General features: G+C 42.1%; 1 protein-coding gene across 5 annotated transcripts in view; it reads right to left on the bottom strand.

The window, feature by feature from the left end:
- MAP3K13 (mitogen-activated protein kinase kinase kinase 13) overlaps positions 1–22,374 on the bottom strand; it is an 82,450-nt gene that overhangs the window by 42,492 nt on the left and 17,584 nt on the right. For 4 of the 5 annotated variants that reach the window (XM_035899970.1, XM_035899971.1, XM_035899975.1 and 1 more), the window contains one exon: positions 9,125–9,270. The gene's annotated coding sequence lies outside the window, so the exon portion shown is untranslated. Of the gene's footprint in view, positions 1–9,124; positions 9,271–14,273; positions 14,410–22,374 lie in introns of those variants that run through there. The other variant, XM_035899973.1, reaches the window with a different exon arrangement.

Below are 22,374 nucleotides of genomic sequence, written 5' to 3'. Positions count from 1 at the left end.
AAATATAAGGGAAGGAGCGGAGGGATGAGCAAAACCAGGAATTAAGGTCAAGGTTTCAAAGAAAACATAGGCTGCAAGCTATGCAATTACACCATCTCAGGGTTTACCAGAATTTGTCAATCTGGCCTCTAAAATTCCTTCTAAACATTGTGTGGCCCCCAAGTTATTAGGAGCCAGAATTTCCCTATTTTCACCACCCCTTTTCCTAGCAAGTAGGAAGCAATTGAGCCACAACAGAATGTCCCAAAACTTACTCTGGTGGAACACGTCTTAAGAGAATGTCTGAGAGAATCCCATCTTTCCTTATGAAAACTGGGTAACATCCCAAAATAAACCAGGACTGGATGTAACAGCAGTGTGGATCTGGGTTTAGAAAACAAGGATTTTGTGCTACTTGATATCATGGGAGCCAGCATTGCTGATACTAGTTTGTGTGGAGGGAGGAGAAGGGCAGGAGCCTTCCCGGAGGCTAATACAGCCACACCTACAGAGACAATCCTTACCTAAAAATGTATTTATGTGAGGGGATAGGCAGGTGTTTGCATTATATAAGACAGTAGTTTATTTTTTTATGCATCTTTGACATGGAGCAAGGAACAGACAGCCAGGGCAGGACAGCTAGTTCTTCTCCAGATCCGTTATGCCAAAAGACACTGCTGGGGAGTCATCGGACTCCTACATCTGCTTCTCAGCACATCTTCATCTCTTAGTTGTACCATAGTGTGTCCTGAGATACCATCGCTCCACCAAAGAGTTGCAATGATAGAGATGCATTAGCATGCTCTGAATTCAACAGCAGCCGCAATAAATTGAGCTTCCATTTTGGACTTTGGTTTTTGAATTGAGCTTTATAAAGCTGGCCAGAGAAAATTAAAATTAATGCACATTACTTGCTACCTGCTTTCAAGATCCAGGAAAATGCAGATTAGCTTTTGCTGAAGAAATACCTATTCTTTAAGTGCTAAAAGTCGCAAAACACAAATAATGAAGTTTCTACCCAGACGACACAACCGCTACAGATTGAGCACTACTATAGACAGCAGGTTACGCCAGGTTACTTAGCTCAGAGGACCTGCTCTGACTCCCTGCCTTCCCTTCCCCTTCAGAGCCCAATGCTCTGCCTTACAGCCAACCTCACCACCACAGTACGAAAACAACAGCTTCCAGATTTCCCTGGCATTCTCAAAACAAAAATGGTAATTCGGTCCCTTACCCTAAAGCAAAAAGGGATAAATTCAGGAACTGGAAGGGGGAGCACAGCACCACATGCAAGAACTGGAAGAAAAGGAGAAATACTGCTATAGAAGGAGAAAAGTCAGAATAAAAATAGAAAGGAAAATAATTTTCAGATGTTTCCAAGGGTTAATTGCAGTGACATTTTAAAAACACACCCAACAGAGAAAACATGTGGGAACAAAAGCCCAGGCAAACTCCAGCAGAAGAAAAGAGCTTGCACATGCAACTTAAGGTTTTCTTCTCCATGGTGACTTGGTTCGGCATACCAACACACTGTTTCATCTATGTCTCAACAGCTCAGGTTAAAATTTTCAAACACGAAGGTCCTGGATTTTAAATGCAGGAGAACTACCTTAATTCATTATGAGAAAGAAAACCCAATCACTGGCCTAAAATTGATGGCTGTTACAAGATTATGTTGGTGGCCAAACAACAGCTTTAGAAAATAGGATGGTTGCAAGCAGTTACATCCTTTAATACACCTTACAATTTGATGCATCAGCAGCGAGTAACTAAGTTGATCATTATTAGAAAGAGAAATTATTTTCCTGCTTCTCATCCAGTCAAAAACATTGGTAAAAGCAGGGAACCCTGTGAAGTATCAGGTGCCCAGACACAATTCTATGGATAACTTTAGTTCAGTATTAATGTGAAAATAAAAAAAAAAAAAAAAGAACAAGGAAAAAAAAGTGTATAAGATACTAAAAAAAAAAAAAACCCCAAAGTTCATAAGGGAGCATACAAGTGCTAATGAAAAGTTTACAGATAGCAGGATTTCTGAAAGGATATGCAAGTAACTAGACCATTAGGAGGCATAGCAGGCAAAGCTGGTGCTAATGGGTGCAAAAAGGAAAGCTAGAAGTATTTAAAAAATATTTGTTCGCCATATTTGAAAAAGACAAGATTTGAAAAAGACAAGTACTTAATTAAGTACTTTCAAGCTAATTAGTAACTAATAGGAATGTTATACAGCATCTGCTAGGCATAACATTTCAAGTTGGCACATCACATTACTTTAAGCCCAGTCCTAAAATAATCATTTAACAAGTTCTCCAATCCTGTGACCTTCAATTTTAATAAACTGGAAAACTACTAAAATTGCAGAAGACTGAGAATAACGGTATTATGCCAATATTCAAAAATAGCATACGTTTGCTATTTCTAGGCCTTGGTAGCTCCATGCTGATCTCAGGCTGGTATCCTAATAAAACCTTTGACTGGAAAGGATGGTTCTGCTGCATCGAACCAAGGGCCAGTTCATCCCAGTGTCCCATCTCTGATGGTGGCCAGTAACGGACACACAGGGAAGCAGAAAATCAAAGCAAATGCCTAATATGTTCAGTGGAATATGCCCCTAGCAAAAGCAGAAAATTAGAAGAGAGATGAAAGTGACTCAAAGGCTCATTTCATAACTATCCATCAATAAGGCTGTTTATAAATCTACTCTGCACACACTTGGACCTACAAGAGGGATTCCACTGTGAAAACTTCCTACCTGGATGAATAAATAGGTGAAGTGAAACAGCTAGTGATTCTCTAACAGGAGAAAGCCTAGGTAAATATTTGTGTAGATAAGATGGCTCAAGTGACATTTCATTGTCAAGTTCTAAAATCTGTGAAATCTTTGACCCATTCTTCCAACGCTGTAGGCATACATTCCTCTTCTGAATGTCCTAATCTTCAGCAGTGGGGCGTGTGACAGGAAGGAAGGAGGGAAGAAAAAAAAAAAAAAAAAAAAAAAAGTATCATACTTAAAGCATCAGATCTTTGGCTTTTAACCAGAATCTCTCTGGATCTGAGACTTTGAGAAGTCCTTCCTACAAAGGCAGGTGAGCAGGACTGCAATTTGACAGGACCAGAGCCAAGAGGCAGGAGCCAAGAAGCGTGACCAAAAGCAAAAGTGTCACTCAAAAAGAAAAAGCCCCCAAGTGGGATATGTGCAATGCCATGGAAACAGAGCGAACTGCAATTTGAGTCGGGGACCCTAATTACAAGCCCTGCTTTGTCAGGGAGGCTGCTGACCATGGGACAGCCACAGTGACTTCAGACCCCGTTCCTGCTTCGCTGCTCTCGTGGCAGCTGCTGAGCCACCACAGCACAGAGCCTGTAGGTAGAAGATGAGCCCTCCACCAATTAAGGTGTTGCCTTTGGGGTAGGATGAAGCTAGGGTGTACATTTTGATGACCAAGTTGCTGCTATACAGGCAATAGGACTATCCCTGGACAAGGCTCAGACCTTCTCAGATCAGAAACATCAGAGCTGCTTCTGCTCACAAAACAGCATCATTAGTGAGCCATGGTGAGATGTTTAGATCTGCTTAAAAATGAGAGCAGAGAGCTGGAGATGGCTACAAACTCATAGATACCCTGAGAGAAAGCTACCCATATCTTCAAGGGGCTACCCAAAAGCTACTCAAACAAACTCATGGACACTTTTACCACCACCATACAGTCTTCAAATGAAAGTGCTACCAACTTCTGTTACCAAAGTGAGGCTTCTTACAGCAAAATCATCTTCCATACAGTTGCTAGTTGGGTTTTTTTGACTGAGTGTACTCTGCAAGATATGATGGCTAGGAGTACATAAGACTAGATGATAACTTCCTTTAACCTTGTATTGCCTTTAGCAACAGTCCAGGAAATAAAAAAGAAGACACTAAAAGCACTAAAAGACAACAACAAGGCAAAACACATCTCGTCTTCCCTCGCTTAAGCCTGAGGCTGGTACGGGTTCTTTTTTAAGGAGTTTCTGGGTGCTTTTCCCAGCAAGCCTACTCTTTCCAGATGAGCCCTGCCTTTCAGGCTTCTCGCCATGATAAAAGTTTGTGTAGTATTAGGAGAAGACATGCCACTACAACATGAAGAACATGCACTGATGAGGCTGGAGAAGTTCAAAAGACTACTACCCTTGTAGATTTTTATCTTCCTGAGGGAAGATGGCCCAGTTCCTCAGACATAAGGAGCAGCCAGTTCCTCAGACATAAGGAGCAGCTCTGGAACTCCATCAGGAAAGAAAATGCTGCTACGTAAGAGAAGTTAGAGCCTGTTCCCTGGCTGCTAAAAAGGTAGTTAATGCAACAAGCGAACAACGGTCTTCCCAGATTTACCATCATCAAGGCCAGCTGGCAGAAGCACAGAAGGGAGATGTGGAGCAGAGCATGGACATAGACACCACCCCTGTGGCTGGGGAAGCTGCTGATGGAGGTCTTCCTCCTCTCTACCACCTGAAACTACACAGACACAGGCCACATCGTTTCCCTGGGTCAGGGGTATGTGAGGGCACTTAGGTTTATCTCTTCCCAAGCTGCCCATCTGTTTGTGCAAAGCCTGTAGGAATTTGGTTATCTTAAAATTTCCATCTCTAACATGTGGTTGAAATCAGGCAATAGGTTGTAAAATTGTCAAGGAGAGGATGAACAAACAGGAAGTCAGGCTTAATACAGATAGTCCGGAGTATGGTAATACAACTGAAGAGATGAAAATGTGTTTATTTGCTGGTTTTTTCCCCTCTAGAAGTAATTTGCAGAAACCCTTAGCAGAGGCCCTGTGAGAAAAGCCGATCTATTTGTTCAGGGAAACAGTCACAAAATAATGTTCCTCCCAGAGAACATGCCAAAATGAAGTCTTCCATAACAATAATTAACTCAAATAGAATTGCCAGCAGTGAGAAATGCTGCAAAAGAAGTAAAAATAAGTATGTGCAATTAGCAGTTATAAGGGACACTTTTGAAGCTAAGTGAGCTACAGCCACCTTTCCTCTCCCAGGCTAGGAGCCTGCAAAAGAAATGAGACACCTGACAACAAAACCTCAGTATTAGTGCTATGTGGAAAGAAAAGTCCTATAATTTATGTTTTTTCCACAAAAAAGGCATATTCCCACAAAAACACATGCATAAATGGGAAGCTAGTGGGGGAGGAATTAGTGAAACTGGAGAAGTGATTAAATAATGTGGTACGATTCCCCAAGGGCAAGTTTTGTTCAGAAGAAAAAAAAAAAATCACCTGCACAAATATGGAAAAAAAATCTGCTCAGCAGATGTTCTGTAGATACGGATTCAGGACAGAGAGGGTCGCAGACTGAGCACAAATTATAAATATCAAGTTGTCAAAAACAAAGGCAACTAGGCAACTTCTATCCATTGACAGGAGCGCAAATTCCCGATCTACTCAGTTTTGATACAGCCTCTGGTAAAGGCCATTTTTGGGTCAGGCTTGTCAAGAAAGAGAGAAACCACAAAAGAAATACAAGAGAAGACAAGCAGTTAATAAGGTGAGCCATGAGGGATGTGCGAGCTGATGTTGCTCAATCTGAAGAGAAGAGAAGGCAAGATTGAGATATGATATATTTGTATTAAATACAGAAACAGTTTCTGCAAAGAAAGAGGAAACCTATCCTCTACATCTGCGGCAAGTAGAAAAAGTGATGGACTCAAACTGCAACACGAAAAATTCCTTTAGGCCATTAGAACTTTTCTAAAGGGTAAACCCAGTGAAGCACCAGCCTAAGGAAGTCATGTTGTCTCCTATCTTAGGAGGTAAAGGAAAAAAAAAAAAAATCATCTCAGGAATTATCCAGCAATAGTGACGATGCTTTGATGCAAAGGGTCAAGATGATCTTTTGGAGCCTTTTAGGCCTCTTCTCCTATGAAGATATCGAAGTACCAAAAGTTTTGCAAGCAAGACCAGAAGCTGAAATATTAATCTGATCTTTTGCAGATCGAGGTCTTGCCAAATGAAATCTTTTCATCCCTGCTACTGATATACAACCTCTCTGAGGATTATTATTCAGATTTCTACCAAAAAGTCTACAAAAACTGCTGAAAGCCCATTAAGACAGCAGAATTCAAGCATTTATAAGTTAGAGACTGCCAGAACAAGGCACTATATTTAGTACCAACAGTTTTCTCTGTAGTACTGTGATAAGGTTCCTTCAAGAACAGTGGATCAGCCCTATGTAAATATTCTCAAGACGAATAAAACCTACTCAGCATCTTCCTCCCAGACTAGTGTCAGTCATGAAGCCATCAGTAGCTTTCGCTTTAGAGCTTACTGTCTTTTTTTTTTCCTCCCCTCTCTCCCAAGAGATGACTTCTGTACCCCCACTGCTAAATGCACACCCTAGAAGAGCCCTCTTGATATGTCTGAAGTATCACGACACATTACTCACTTCATGAAGAGTTATGACAACACTCTAAATTGCTACAATCACGGTTAACAGGTTTTTGGTCGAGAACATTCAGATTGAGAGCATTAAACATGTCAGTATTGGCAATTTTGATCCTTTTCAAGCACAACATTGGACAACGCAGTACAACGTAGAAGGCACCCCAAAGCAGGACGCTGTCAGGAGATGCTGTACGGTGTACCAAATACTTGCTTTCTGAATTAAGTCATAGAGTTGTCTTTAAGGGACAACCAAAAATTAAACAGCCTTCACCAAAAGCTAACAAGGAGTTAGCCAATGTCCTGATACTTGAACTCAATCAAACTGTCAGCTTTGCATTGCACAAGACTTGCCCATCCAGGGAGAATAAGCACCATGTTAGTAAATTCAAGTCATAGCTAAGAGAGAAAGAATGAGAGTCATGTTCGAAAACATGTCAGCTGAAGCATTAACCCCAGGGCCTTCCAGGACAGCTCTTTCATGAGACTGTTTTAAAACCTACAGTCCTCCACAAGCAGAGCAAAAAAAAGGTGACTGCACATCCCTTCAAACAGAGAGATGTGAGCCTGCTGAAACTCAAATTTTCCCCTTATTAATAAGGAAAGGTTTACAGAGAGTGCTTGCATACTTTTCACAGAAGATATAATAAACTGGGAAAAAAAAACAACCATGACAGACTACATGGTTAGAAGCTTGCCCACTTCATTTGCTCTCCCCCTACATGCCATCTACTAAATGTCACAGTCCCCCTTACGAACTGTACTTATCTTTAAGCCACTACTATGCAAATAGCACTCCAATATAGACTGCCTTGTCTATTAACTGGAAAAATTAAGATAAATAAGAAGCAGCAATGTTGATGAAGCAACTGATGAATTGTTGTTGATGAAGCAAGGACAGGGTAGTTCATGCAACTAATTGCTTTCATTGAGATGAAACCAGGTTCAAATCAAGGGAGAATTTAATTCTTCAGCAAAATACTTCACCTTAATTGTAACTCGTCATGAGAGACAGATAGAGTCTAAATATATGGATGCTCTGCCTCTGCGGCACCCACCACTCCTCACAGAACGGGTAAAAATTGACAGCTTTTATATTAAGAAATGAATCCCAAAATGTAGCTCCATCTCACATCTTCCTGCAATTTCACTCAGAGGTGGCTCAGGCACCTCCTAAAACTTACTTATCTGTAGCTTTCTCTGCATGAAGTATCTCCTTATGACAAAGATCATACAAACATAAAGAAAATGTACAGAACAAAACCATTTTCAGTCTCCTTGAGTGAAGCAATTAAATGTTTTCTTGCATTACGCAAATGTTCACTAACTGAAGAAAACTTGAAATAATTCTACAGTTAGAGACAAGAATAAGTGATTTTTCAGCTAGCATCTATAAAGAAAACAATAGGGAGTAAGTAAGGGAAACTCAGAGACCAGGTCAGTCAGGCTAGAAATAGGAAGGGTTTACATACAACCCTCCCTGCCTGCTGTGCCTTGTTTCCAGGCTTCCATTTAGCCCTCACTGTCCAAACTACAGCAAACCCTGCACAGTGCTGTCTGGTCCCTAGGGAAGGTTCTCATCGCCTCCGAGGACTGTCTGCTTCTCCGGGTAACCTCAGTCTCCCTGCACAAGCCGCAGGCTCCTGGCTGCCTACGGCATCTCCAACTCCCTCCTCCTCCCCTGCCCTGCTCAGCCTCCCAAAGCTTCTCTCCCCAAGCTGAACCCGGCTGTTCCCAGACAGCAGCCACCTCCCCCGTGATGCAGGCTCTGTCTTCTCAAAGACAGGCAGCACAACTGTGAACAGAAGTACAAAACAAACAAATGCTGTCTACTGCAGAAGTGCCAAGTTACTTTTTAATGAATCCCCCTTCGCTACAACGAAGTGGGCTGCGAGCTTGCTAAAGCAAGTCCCTGGTCAGGCCTGATACTTGCCAAAGGGAAGCATCGGAGGCAGGACACCAGAGATGCACAAGCTCTGCACTACCTATGGCAACAGGCATCAGACACAGAATCAGCCAGCTAATCCAAGTACCTATGCAGAGCAGCAACCTCCAGTAGAAAAGTTTGACACTATAATTTAGGTATTTGACATTATTTTAGAAATTATGAACGGGCTGCTTGAAAACAAACAAATAGCTAAAACCATCCAGTTCTTACATAATTTAACCTATAACCTGCTCAGATTTCAAAATGAACCACAACTTTCTGCATTTTCTGGAACTTCGCTGGTGTCTCTACTCCAGCTACAACAGCCCGGATTCCTGCGAGGACATCTGCATTCTCCAGCCAATCACCAGAGTAAGTTACAATGAAAAAGTACTTATGGCAATAGAAAAATAATATATCAAAGTTATGCCCTCACCAAATCAATAAACCCTGAATGAAGAGACTCAAGTGCTTTCAGAGTTCAAGTTATATTTGAAAAATCTAAACATCGTAAGATTAATTTCAACTCGGTCTATGCCAACACCCCTTTGGCACTTGTCCCTTCCCATTCACTCACATCTGAACTGGATCCCACTAGGTGTCTGCAACTGAGCAGGCTCAGCAGTGAAATGGCTGCGGACACAACACAAAACACGAAGGTAAACTTACCTCCTCCCTACCTTTGAAAGGAAAGCACACCTAAAATTTAAGGACCGCTGCCAAAGCGAGTGCATTATTGTTTCATATCATCAAGTTTCTGACAAGTTACTACAGTTTAAACATCCACAGCTGCTGATACCTGATCATTTTTCCAGATGCACTGAAAGCCCATGTCCTCTTGGCTTCCTGCACATGTGCCTCCTCTTCAAGTCAGATAAACCAAGCTGTTCTCCAAAGTTGCACCATGAGTAATGTTTAGGACAGTCCAGCACTGAATTCTTCTCTCTAGAAAGAAGAACAAGAAAACTCAGAATCCTATTGAACAAAAATATATTTAAATAAATGCTCCTGCGATCCCTCCAAAACATCCCATTAGCACACCCTGATGCTACGTGGCACATTTAAATGCAGCAGAAAACATCAAAAATTAAATATGCACTTTCAAAAAGAAGCCAGGAGTAGAAAAAGACCTGAACATATTTTAGTACATCCTTTCTTAGCACAGGCATATGCTCTATAATCCTTTTACGGTACAATTTTAATCTACATTAAGCAAGCAGCTCCAGTAAAAGGGCTCACAGCTTTCCATACTACAAAATTACATCATTCAGGATTGGATTAAGATTTTAAAACAACATACTTCAAGATAACCTATTAATGACTTTTTACACTTAATTTTATACCTAAACTCCAAGTTATCTGTTTTCCTAATTTTAAGCAAATTTTAGGAGAAGCATTCCTCCCACATATATACAACTCATAATACCGTTATTCTTCATGCTGCCAGAAACATGCAAGCAAAGAGACAACAAATACCAAGACTTCCAATCCTGAGCCTACTGCATCTTCTTCCCACTCCACAAAAACATGAAAGGATGCAAGACTTAGCCCAGTTCTTCATAAAATTAAAAATAATCAATCTCTTGGAATTACAGAACTGACTGATACCAGCCTTTAATGCAAGGACTAAACTAACTGGTCTTAAAAAGAGATTAGCTCTACCTGCAAACAGTCTTTTCCTTATATCCTTAATCATCACAGACACAACAAGGCTGCTACAACATTGAAGAAGGGATTCAGTAATACCAGCACAACTGGCTTGCCAGAATTAAGAGGCTTTAGGCAACAAAAGCTAGCTGGACTTGCAAAAACATAGGCACCGTGTGCCTCGTGTTACTCACCACACGCGATTCAGCTGGTCTCAAGACCACTCCTAAAGTTTGGGAAGCTCAGCATATTCATAATTTTTTGCAGAAGTAGCAGTAAGCATCTTGTATTCCCCTCCCATGTCAAAACCACATACTTCCATTTAACCCAAGATTAACTTTCAGCATTATTTTAAAAATAAGGTAGGAAACACCGTGAGATCTATAACAACAATCCTTAGTGAGAAAGAAGGTGCCACCAGCACACTTGCATAGGAGATAGCGATGACTATCGCCATCAGGAGCTGTTTGTTTTCCAGGGATTCCCTTCCCCCCTGCCCCGAGCAATGTACAACCTTTTCTGCTAGCTGGACATTCTCACATATTTAGCTATTGGCAGTCACATATTCTGAAACAGTCACTTTCGATGGCAACATCAGGAAAAAAAAAAAATATCAAAAGGACGGTTGTGAATTGGTCATTACGATTATACATAGAAATTAAGAGAATAACAGTTATACCGTGTTACAGGAAACAAACATGAAAATCCTGTATTTGAGAAAAACAGTTCTCAATTACAGAAGCTGAATAATTTCTGCTGAATATGCCTTAAAAACTACTGACCAAGGGTTGGAAAAAACAAGCCCTGCAAAACAAATTCCCAGCACTGATAGCTCAACTCGGCATACATTTGCTGGTCTTTCACCAGCAACACTAAGTCTTGTCGCTGCTGTCATTTCATTTTAGTGCTGTATTAGTTCTCTCCTCACCTTCTCTAATTTGCCACAGAACCCAGAAAGGTAATTCCACATTCCCAATAAGAGAAAAGCTTGTGAAGTCAAGGTTAGGCTACATTCAGAGGCTATGTTTGGGCAATAGCAAGGAGGAGGATGATATAGCAATATACTTGCACAAGAAAGTACCAATTTGCAACCACTGCTGCCCTGTATTAACCATTTATTTACAGAGTAATTTCCAGGTCAATCAGCTTCCTGGAGGCAATAAGTCGATATTGGCAATGACAGACACAGCTGGAGTAAATCTGTTCATCCATTTTCACCCCTCCACCACCAGCAGCAGAAGGTAATTCTGCCAGTGCTCCAAAGCTGTGCTTTCACATTGCATTATTTAAGCAAGCAGCGATGCTCCTTGTGGAGGGCTTCTCCCGTCTCACTCAACAGTTTGCAGAGAAAAATAAAATCCCCGAATCAGATAAGTCAGCTCAGCTCTGCTGTACGCTGCCTCAAGTTGAAACAACTGGTCATCGATACCAGTGTTAATCCACTAGGAGCTAGTCCCCAAGGAGTTTGACAAACGCACCCAGTCAGCAACTCACTGGCACCAGTACAGCAGCCACAGGGATGTGTCCAGCAAGTGAGATGGGGACACACATGAGCAAGAGTGAGACATGGCATCCAAATTTCTTAAAGTGCAGAGACCTGACCGCTCCAAAGCAGATGAACGTTCATACACCTTGTTACAGATCACGTCAAACACCTAGCAAAAAACCTTCTAGAAATCGGGAACTTACCACATGGGTATATGGTTTAATTCCTGATTAGCACCCTGCTAAGAACAATGTCTGTTAAGCAGTTAATAACTCCTTCCAGCAGAGGTAAGGAAGGATACTTTAAGATAAAAACCAGACTAAATATACATACATTTTAACAGGTTTATTAGACAAACTTTAAAGTTTATACTTTTATATATTTAAAATGTAAATATTTGCCTTTGTTTACATGAAAATTACATGGTGGTTCTATTAAATCAATGAAGAAAAGCCCCAAAAGCTAGTAATTACAATTTCTACCACTGTTCTAAGACAGGAATAGTGCCTGTAAACACACCCAGGTTTATTTCCTTGCTTAAAAAACCAAACACTGTAAGTAGATACTACAGATAAACAATAATACAGACTCAAGAGAATCAAAACACAAAATGGGAAAGATTGTATTTGATTACATTATAGTTTTAAATACAATTCACATATATAGAAGACAGCACATAAAATCAGAGTTGCTCATAAAAAACAGAGAGTCACAGAACGCCAGGTTGGAAGGGGCCTCAAGGATCATCTGGTCCAACCTTGCTTGGCAAAAGCAGGGTCTAGGCAAGACGGCCCAGCATCCTGTCCAGCCGAATCTTAAAAAATGTCCAATGTTGGGGAATCCACCACTTCCTGGGGGACATTGTCCCAATGGCCAATTGCTCTCACTGTGAAAAATTTTCCTCTTGTGTCCCATCAGAATCTTTCGAGTGCCTTGTACCCATTACCCCTCGTCTTTTCCATGTGACTCCTTGTAAAAAAAGAGTCTCCACCTTCTTTGTAGCCACCCTTTAAATACTGGAACATGGTGATAAGGTCTCCCCTAAGCCTTCTTTTTCAAGAGACACTAGATGCCTGAAGTTGGCAGAATGCCATTGGAATAAATTATTGAATTTCAGATTTAAAAAAATAAAATACAGCCTTCTAAGGACAGATTTTAAAACGTTTGATCACTGCTATCAAAGGTAGAAATTGTCAGTACCCCGGACGAGAAGGAGCTTCTGGGGCCAAAGGACTTTCTGCACTTCCATTTACCGGCACCTTTTATAGTATTCTATTGGCTTTCAACACTTGCTTTCCAGATTCGGCCTGAAAGATTTTATGCATCTATAAACCAATATAGAAGACAGCACAGTGTATCGCAGATTTAAGCTCTGAAAAATGCATAAATGCACTTACCCACTTGATAAAAACTGTTAATGTTAATAGAACAAATACAAAACCCAAACATAAATACTACAGGACTCATACAAACTGGAAACAGGGTTACAAAACATACTGCCTGATCGGATTTTTTTCCTCTTTAACATAATCATCATTTTTTCAATCTAATACTTCTCATCCTAACACAGTATCAGCAGAATTCTGAGTATCTGGATTCAAACGCTAACCCCCGCAGATAGATTTTGTTTGAAGAACTGAACAAACAAAATATTATTTACTTCAAAATTCTTCTACTTGTGGTGAAAGCCGAGCTGCACTGAAATCAATAGGACTGTCAGCAGCAGAGCTAGAATTTCATTTCCCCTGTCCAACTTAAGACCTGTTAAAGACGCTGCTAACCACCATAACGTGGCTTTGCACTCTCACGTTCACATCCATAGCTCAAAATAAAATGTTTTGTGCAAAATAAATACTTACGGGGAAGGTTGCATAAACAGCATGAAACTAGCAGCTGGAGCTGGCTTCTTCAGAGAGTAAACTTTGTCCCCAGCCTAGTTGCTCTGCCTGGATCAATGCTGTTCCTGTACAATACCCAGGCCTTGAAGCCTTGCAAAGTTCCTATCCCGACTCGGCAAGGTGGGACAGTTTCTTATTTTAACTGTTGGCTGATAACAGCTTATCAGCAAGTTTTCAAAGGTTAAACTCAACACATTTGCATGGCAAAAGTGCAAAGAAAGCACAAGGAAAATGTTGAATCAGTGTTCAGGTCCCTCCAGCAAGGGCCAGAACTATTTCATATTCCACAATCTGCAGCGCAGTCCAGCAAAGAAAGTTGAACGAAAACTCCTGTTGAAAGAAATCATAACTGAAAATGTCTTTGGAAGCCAATGAGAAAGCAACAAAAGTGCCTTCTTTGAAAGGAGGAGCTTGCTTTCCCTGCTACCTTCCCACTGTCTGCCACACAGGATGGAAAAGCTAATCCAAAATCTTTAAGTCTAGTCCTTAAATACAAGGCAATTTTATTACCATTGCCAAATTTATCCCTGACACCACAGCTCCATGATAACTCACTGGAAAACAAAAACCAAATAAAATCTTCGATTTAGGGCCTGCTATGATTTTTTATTTCTATCCCAAGCAAACTACTGAACTGTAGGGCTGATGCAACTTCAAACCAGAAAAAAAACCCAACAGTTACAGACTCATTACTAATTCATCCTGGCTGAAGCTGCATACCAGCAGCTGCTGCCTCTCTCAATTAACAGCAAATATTGAACAGTATTGTCATTTAACGGTGTTTACTGCCTGCTGCCCTGTCCGCTGTCACATTTTCAAAGCATTCTGGCACAATTTAAAGTATCAACATTAATAAACAGAGCTTAGTTTAACCCCTTATGTATCAGCAGAGTTCATAGCAGAAGCGCTTTACTCACTTCATACATTCATTAGGTGCTTGGCAATAGCTGAAGCCTGAAGATGCAAGGTGCCACCAAAATGGTACTTGTAATTCAGAGGCCCATAGGGTGCTTGGCTTCTGCAGAGGTCTGAGCACAAGCGCAAAAAATGATGGGAGTATCTCCAGCAGAGCAGCTCTCTTCATAAACGAATGCCAAAAAGATGAAACAAAAGAGGAAAAAAAGGAGACCACATATTCAGCCTCTGTTGCTGAAGATTTTAAAACAAAAAAACCAAAACAAATGAAGGAAAAAAAAAAAAAAAAAAATCAAGATACAGCCATTTTGCGGGGAGACCAGACCGATGCTGTGATTCCTGGTGAGCCCATCTCCACACAGGGAAGTCAAAAGAGCCCACATTTGCACCTTGTCTTCCTACCCTCTAGTGTGCCCACAGCCACGTTGCCTTTTGGACAGACTGGTTTTAAAGCAAATGATTATACAAATAATGCAATTGGAGCAAGCAACTGGAAGCAGTGCACTTCTCCCACGATGCCTCTGCAGGTACTTCGCTGGCCTACTTGCTCTGTGGTGTCAAGTTTGCTGGAAGCCACTTATGTACAAACGACTGTACATATTTTATATTTCATTTACACGATGTTCCCAGCACATCAGCAGGCAGTAGCATCTCAGAGGCTCTCCTATGAGCTTACTGCCAACTGGGCCAGGGCCAACGTGTAGATACCAGTGACCTAGAGAAGAGAGGGGATGCTGAGCCAGCCAAATTAGACTGCAAGGCGTACACTGGCAATTTAGATTACTACATGAAAAGATCAAGCAGCTGCTGTAAGGAATTTGTTCCAGTAAAAGCTAGAATAGCAGCGTTCAAGCTGATATAGAAATTGGAAGAATTCACTTATTTCTGAGGTATTGGACCTTTGTACTAGGCCTTCTGCAGAGGCATCTACATTATAAGCGCGGGAGCTCCAAGAACCAATGCTCTGAGGGGCATGCCAAATATGCGAGAGAATGGCTTTGCAAACTGGGCAGGTAAAAGTAGTCTCGGGATCTGGCCAGGACTTTCTGAGCCTCTGCAAGCACAGTCTTCTTGGTTTAGCTCATTTGGCTGCAAGTCCCTTCATTTTCTCCGGTCCCCTCTACCTGTATCGCGTGCAACTCTAATACCCAGTTTGGTTCGTTAGGAGGACTCGTTCCCTCTAGGTTCCTCCACCACCTTTGTGGCGGTAAGAGTCTGAGGTCTCCAGATATATTAGGCGATATGACTAATACCTGCCGTCTGTTCATTGTTACCTTCTCTCTCCCCTCTCCTGAAGAGGAGTCATCAGCAAAGTGCTTGTTCTAGTTGATCTATTTTAGGAGCGTGGGCTTTTAGCATCCATGCCGCACTGTTTTAAGCTAAAAAAGTTAAACTAAAGAAGTAGACCATGCTTTTGCAAGGAAGACTGAGCATCTGCAGCATCCCTGAGGTCCTGTAGAAGTCTCTGACTAGACTCAGAAACAACCCTCTCTTCTGCAAAAGTTATCAGTGCCCACAGCATGCCCAAGAAACAGAACCACTGCCCAGGTTTCAGGACACAGAAGAGCCTGAAGATAAGATCCAGGCCTTTGAAGGTACCTGCCTGCTCTCTGCAGAAACCAAGCCAGTCAACACAGCTTACAGCATCAATAGGTAAAATGCTGCAGCATTGCGTTACCTGGTTTGAGGAATAAGGAGCTCCTACTCAATTACCCTACCTCGGTCTAGACCGCTGAAAACAGAAAAAGGTACAAATAACTGAGGCCAGATCTCTGCCCATCAGACTGGGATGAAATCTTCCACCTCACAGGGAATATTAAGCATTACTTATACTGACAGCTGCTCCCCGTAAGCTACAGTTAAGGAAAAAACAAACTGGACACACAAAGGAAAGATGGCCTGGAAGGGAGAGGGGCCAATGGGGGATAATTTAATTGTATTTCTTGCAGGCGCTGTGTCAAAGTGCAAACTAAAAAATCATCACGCTGTAGGAGGCTGAAAGACTTGAGATGGAGCAGTGAGGAGTCTCTGGCCCCAGAAATGTTTGATTTGAGCAAAGCAGCAGAGCTGTAGTAAGCACAGCTCTTTTGCTGCTGAACTGCACACTCCCGCTTTGATTTCTAAATGACACTAAGTGAAAACATAAGTATAAAAATAAAATAGGAGGAAAAAGAACAGGGAGATTTTTATACCTGGCACTACAGACGCAGCATGCACAAGCCAGCAACCTACGCACCTCTCTCCCTTCACTACTGCTCAACGCAGCAGCAACATATAGAGAGGTCTGAAGTAGGTACCTCAAGTCCACAGCTTCAACAGTTCGACACAACGCTGGGGATACCATCACCCAAGAACAAGAGCCATTGCAACGCACCTTAGAAAACAGCAAGTGCTCCAAATCTCTGACTAAAGGCAGCTTGTTGCCTGCTAAGAAAACAGTGAAACCGTAGAACCAGAGAATGAAGATGCATGTGGAAATACTGAAGAAAATGAATCCACGGAGTGCCGGGAGCAGAAGAGGGACCCACATGGAACTGTTCCTCTTGCAACACTTCCCCTAAGAGAAGGGCTGATTTTCTCTCTGAATCCTTGCAAATAAACCCATCAGTAAGGATCGCTCCTTCCCCCTCATTTCCTTGAGTTGTTCCCATCCCACTCTACACAGTAAGCTCAGACTGGTTAAATAAATTTGTGAGGGGAGAAAAGTTGCTAATTAGTGTTTCTTCCTGCCTGAAATGCAAGAAGATCCTAAAAAAAGAAATTAATGCATTCCACGACCCCTATGTGATCTCCACCTCCATTTTTCTTCCCTTTCCTGCTTTTTACTCCCCCGGACTGTCACCTGATCACCATTATCTGGTTCTTTCCCCTCCACCTTCAGAGAAGCCTATTTCCCTTCCCTATTTATATCTTTCTCATCTCAAACTTAATTCTTTTTCTTGCTTCTGTGTCCACTTGCTGAAATCCATACAGCTAGCTACCTGTCTCTCCTCTGCCATCTCCACCAGCATACATAGTCTCCCTCTCTGTCTCCAATCCTAAAGAGAAATGTGGCTTCACTAAAACACAAAGGTTCAGTCAGACCCAGATTTCACCCCAGCAGCATAAGCATATTTTATTAGAATTACATCACTTACCCCAAGCCAGCTATCCCTGAGTACTGAATAGACAAGCATTGAATAAGAGCAGGAAAGCCCTTTGCTTAGCTTTCCTCACTCCCGGTACGAGAGCCTCATATAGCTGACAACACCAGCAAGCTAGGAAAAAGCGAATGACAAATGCTACGGAGGAGCCTATTGAAATCTGCCCGGCCTCTGGAAAACCTCCACACCAATGTAGGTCATCAATGAGTATAGGTTTTCTCTTCTAAAAGTATGAAGAGATTTAAAAACGCATACGCTGGCATTCTTATGTTTTGCAGTCTCCTCAAGGCTGAGAGTATATTTCAGAAAGTGACCATGAGTTTCAGAAGCAGTTCCAACAAGCAGTTTCCTTCTCTCCTGAGGTAGTGGAAAAAAAAAAAATTAAGAAGCAGCAGAAACCCACAGCACAGCCTCAATTAACCTACAAGGACACAATTAAATGTTGCAAGTACACCCACATCAGAAGCCTCTTCTTCAATTCAGTTAGCTGCTGGCAACAAACTTGCAAAGCCAAGACAGCACCTTGGGCTCTTCCACATACATCTGCCATGGTTTAACTCTGGCCGGCAACTGAGCCCCATGCAGCCACTCGCTCACCCCCCACTGGTGGGAAGGGGGAGAGAATTGGAAGAGTAAGCGTGAGAAAACTCCTGGGTTGAGATAAAGACAGTTTAATAGGTAAAGCAAAAGCTGCACATGCAAGCAAAGCAAAACAAGGAATTCATTCCTTGCTTCCCACCAGCAGGCGGTTGCTCAGCCATCCCCAGGAAAGCAGGGCTCCATCACACGTAATGGTGGCTTGGGAAGACAAGTGCCATCACTCCAAACATCCCCTTCGTCTTCCTTCTTCCCCAGCTCTATGTGCTGAGCATGACGTCATATGGTGTGGGATATCCCTGGGGTCAGTTGGGGTCAGCTGTCCCAGCTGTGCCCCCTCCCAACTTCTTGTGCCCCCCCAGCTGCTCGCTGGTGGAGGGGTGGGGTGAGGAGCAGAAAAGGCCTTGGCTCTGTGTCAGCACTGCTCAGCAATATCAAAACCATCCCTGTGTTATCAATCCTGTTTCCAGCACAAATCCAAAACACAGCCCCATGCTAGCTGCTACAAAGAAAATTAACTCTACCCCAGCCAAAACCAGCACACCACCTTACATGGGAAGGTATCACCACTGATAAAGCAGGACCTTGATTTCCACTGCTGGCTGCTCTGAATTTTCAGTTTCCCAAAAGCAGACGTCACAAGGCATTTCTCCTAGCAGAACAGTGACTTTCACAGACCTCTGGAGAAAAAAGCCAAATCCAATACTAAAAAGAAGATCCAGATGACAATCCAAATGCTGGTATGCCATGCTACTCAAATGGCAGCATTATTTACATTGACACATTAGGGTACGCTTCTACTGTAACTGCAATCTCCCGTGACACACCCATGCTGTTCTTTCTTATGAAACTCTGAATACAAGACAGATGGCACTGAGTAAGCACAATGGTTGTCCCGTATCTTATCAAACACCGGTTGATGACCTCACCCTCATACCAAGGCTGCAGAAGGGGGAACACTCCAAGGAAGCAGCTCACAAACAGCCTCACAAAACACCTCGGGGAGACTCAGCCTTAGTCATACCTTGTGACATTCGACTACGGGGAGGACCCCTCCTCACCAGGATCAAGGTGACGATGGTTACTCCCCGAGTCAGGATCCCCTGTCTCGGAAGAAGGGACAGACAGATTAAGTAGCTCAAGCCATAGCTACGCAAAACCTTCTGCACTGTTTCTTGAGCAACCAGTAAAGCTAACAGCCACCACCAGAGCTATATTTTACACCTTATTTCTCACTGATGAGCCAAAAGGAAGCCTCCCCACACCTCCAGCTGACAATAGCAGCAGTAGCTCCATTCTTCCAGGACAGAACCGGCTGTAAATATTGGCTGAAAACATTTATTCCCGCTGGGGACTGGTAACTGTCTTTAATTGTTGGCAGCAGTTGGGGGCCAAGGGAGTCTCTGTTGTGCCAAACAGCAGACAAAATAAAACAAACAAAAAAAAATTATTGCACTTTGCATACACTGCAATACCTGAACCTACCTACCCTTGAAGCGGCCACTGTGCGTGCGTTTAGACTGAAAGCGAAAAAATGTTTTAGAACAGCAATACTCAACTACTAAAGCTACATAAAAGCAAAATGACTGAAAAGGTGCTCTGTCCTTCACATCAAAGGTTCAAGGGTGAGAAAATACCACAACAAGGTATGGGACCACAACATCAGAGGTGAACTGCAGGCCTGCAGACCTGCACAGGGACAGTGATCCTAGTCAAGATTTTTCTATCACTTTTACAACACTGGTAAAGTTCACCCCAAAAATACAATCCCAGCTTGCTAGGCACACATTTCTGACTGAGTACAGTTAATAAAATATTAACCTGTATTTTCTGTTCAAGGTGTAATTATGCTCTGTGTATGTGTGAAGTTCAGCCACATCAGTACAGACTTGTCAGATATTTTTCCCCATTTTCTTCAACCAGAAAGGGTTCAGGAGTTCACTTAAGTTTTTCATAAGAAAATCTTCACACAAGCAATTCAATATAAAGCAATTTTGGAAAAAAAAAAAAAACCTATTACATTTCTATTACGAGAATTTTTTTCTACTCCTACCAGGTATCTGTGTAAGCTGGGTTGTAGACATGAAAGTCAAAGCTACATGCTGACATGGATTTGTTGACTGTCCCCAGGAAGACCAAGAAAATGGTAAAAGGAGCATCCAGGAATAAGACTGAAAGACAACTCGGTATGGCTTTTGAAGACTACACCAAGGTTTCCGCAGGAGGAGACTTCTGGATGGGATACACATACAAAATAATCCTTTAAGGAACCATCCTGTTCATCTACTGAAGAACTGCTAGCCATTATATAGGAAGATGACAAGCTGAATTTATGACCTGGTAAACTTTAAGACTGAAGAGATGGAGAGCAATAGCAGGTGGCCTTTGATATCAAGGTCTTTGCTATTGCAGCTTCAGTACATATCCTCTTGCTCCAGGCAATCACTTGATCTCACATGATTCCCGGAAAGACTAAATTCTACTTCAGAGATTGAACAAAGCTCAGAAAACATTTTCTCTCAAAAAAAAAAATCTTGAAAACATGAAGCAATCGAAATGATGCAGCTTTTTTCTCCTGCTAAGTGCCCAAGGTGACAAAGGTAATCAAGATCAAGGCACAAAATAAGACTTTGACTGTAGATGGTTAGCGCCTAGCACAGGTAAGATTTTCCTAGATTGGCTTTTATGAATATAATCATCTGAGATGACATGCAGGACAATTTTCTTTAGCACATTAGAAGAGTTTGCTGAGGAGAACACTTAATGCTCATGTCTGCCTCCCCTTTGGGTTTGCCCTGTATCTTCTGCATAAGGAACAGGTTGATCAAACTTCTTCCTTCCCACATTGGGGGGCATTACAGAAATAGCCTCATTGCTCTGAATAGTTCAAGAGCAAATGTCTTGTACAGATAATGAATCCCAACTACATGGGAATATATGTATTTTAATCTGAGAACCACAGAAACTAACCTTGATGCTGAAAAACACAGACCAGGAGGAGTGAGAGAGGGGACTGTATCTTCACCCACGTGAGAGAGCAGTTTCTCATGCTCCAGACAGCTCATCAGGTCAGAATGAGGAAACACGGGCAGTGGAATTCTGTTCCCTAGGCCCTGTAATATCTCCTGCAAGCCTAAACGCACTGGTGCCGCCTCTTGTTCTGGTAAGAGCATGACACAGAAAATCTCTAAAACGGGCTAAGGGTACGACAGAGCAAGCAAATGAGTCGCTCGGGACTATTACATTCAAAGCCCATTTGTCAAAGGGAATCACTGAATGATGGAATGAGGCGCGGTGGTTTCTGAAGATGACAGCTGGGTTCCTTGTCCCTCTTTGCGTGGACCCTGACACACCAACAATCTGCATGGGTAAGAGACAAGAGTTAGCCATGAGGGTATTGCTACTGATTACCCATGAAGCCATGCCAGGATTTAATAATTTTTTTTAAATTCATAGCTTCAAATATCAGCCAGACTGCTGATGGGAGAATAAAGATACATCGCTATCAGAAATTATTTCTAAAGATAAATCCTCAAGCACAATACTGAGTTCCTTGCAAAGAAGATTTGAGTAGAATATATTTTCCCCTAGTGAAGAGCCCCATCATTTCTTCTAACAGGTAGTCTATTGATTGTTGACTTGGACTAGAAGGGTGACAGCCAAAAAGCATCATGGTCACTGGTTGCGGCTACTGAGCAAACAGCCTTCGCATATCCAGCCACATGTGGGGCTGTTGTCTCATACCTGACTTTCTAGATTACACCCTTTTGTTCCTTCCAGTTGTCTTGTTACACTCGCACTTCAAAAAGAGACTAGAAATCCTGCTTACTGAGGAACTCCCAATAAGTCACTAAAGGCTGTTGTTATGAGAAAGTTAAAGATGCCTCTCATACAAGCCCACCTTTCAAGTTCCTGGTCCCTGAATAGGCTGCTCAGAAATTTTACATCTATTGCAATATCATAATCAATTATCTCAACACATGGCAGGAGAAAAATATAATACCTTAGTAAAAGGAGGTGAGAAAGGTATGTTAAGAAGTACTTGATGTCACTCCTCCAAACAGTTAATTATCAGCTAGACAGTGAAAGGGGTTTACTAGAGTTTCTTAGCTGCCATGCCTTCCCAGCTCCCACAGAAATTTTACATCTATTGCAATATCATAATCAATTATCTCAACACATGGCAGGAGAAAAATATAATACCTTAGTAAAAGGAGGTGAGAAAGGTATGTTAAGAAGTACTTGATGTCACTCCTCCAAACAGTTAATTATCAGCTAGACAGTGAAAGGGGTTTACTAGAGTTTCTTAGCTGCCATGCCTTCCCAGCTCCCAGCATCAGGGGAAGCAAAGCCATCAGGTTGC

This window comes from Egretta garzetta, unplaced genomic scaffold (genome assembly GCF_000687185.1).
Source record: "Egretta garzetta isolate BGI_Z169 unplaced genomic scaffold, ASM68718v1 scaffold448, whole genome shotgun sequence".
Classification (NCBI taxonomy): Eukaryota; Metazoa; Chordata; class Aves; order Pelecaniformes; family Ardeidae; genus Egretta; species Egretta garzetta.
This window is presented reverse-complemented; position numbering and strand designations above follow the sequence as displayed.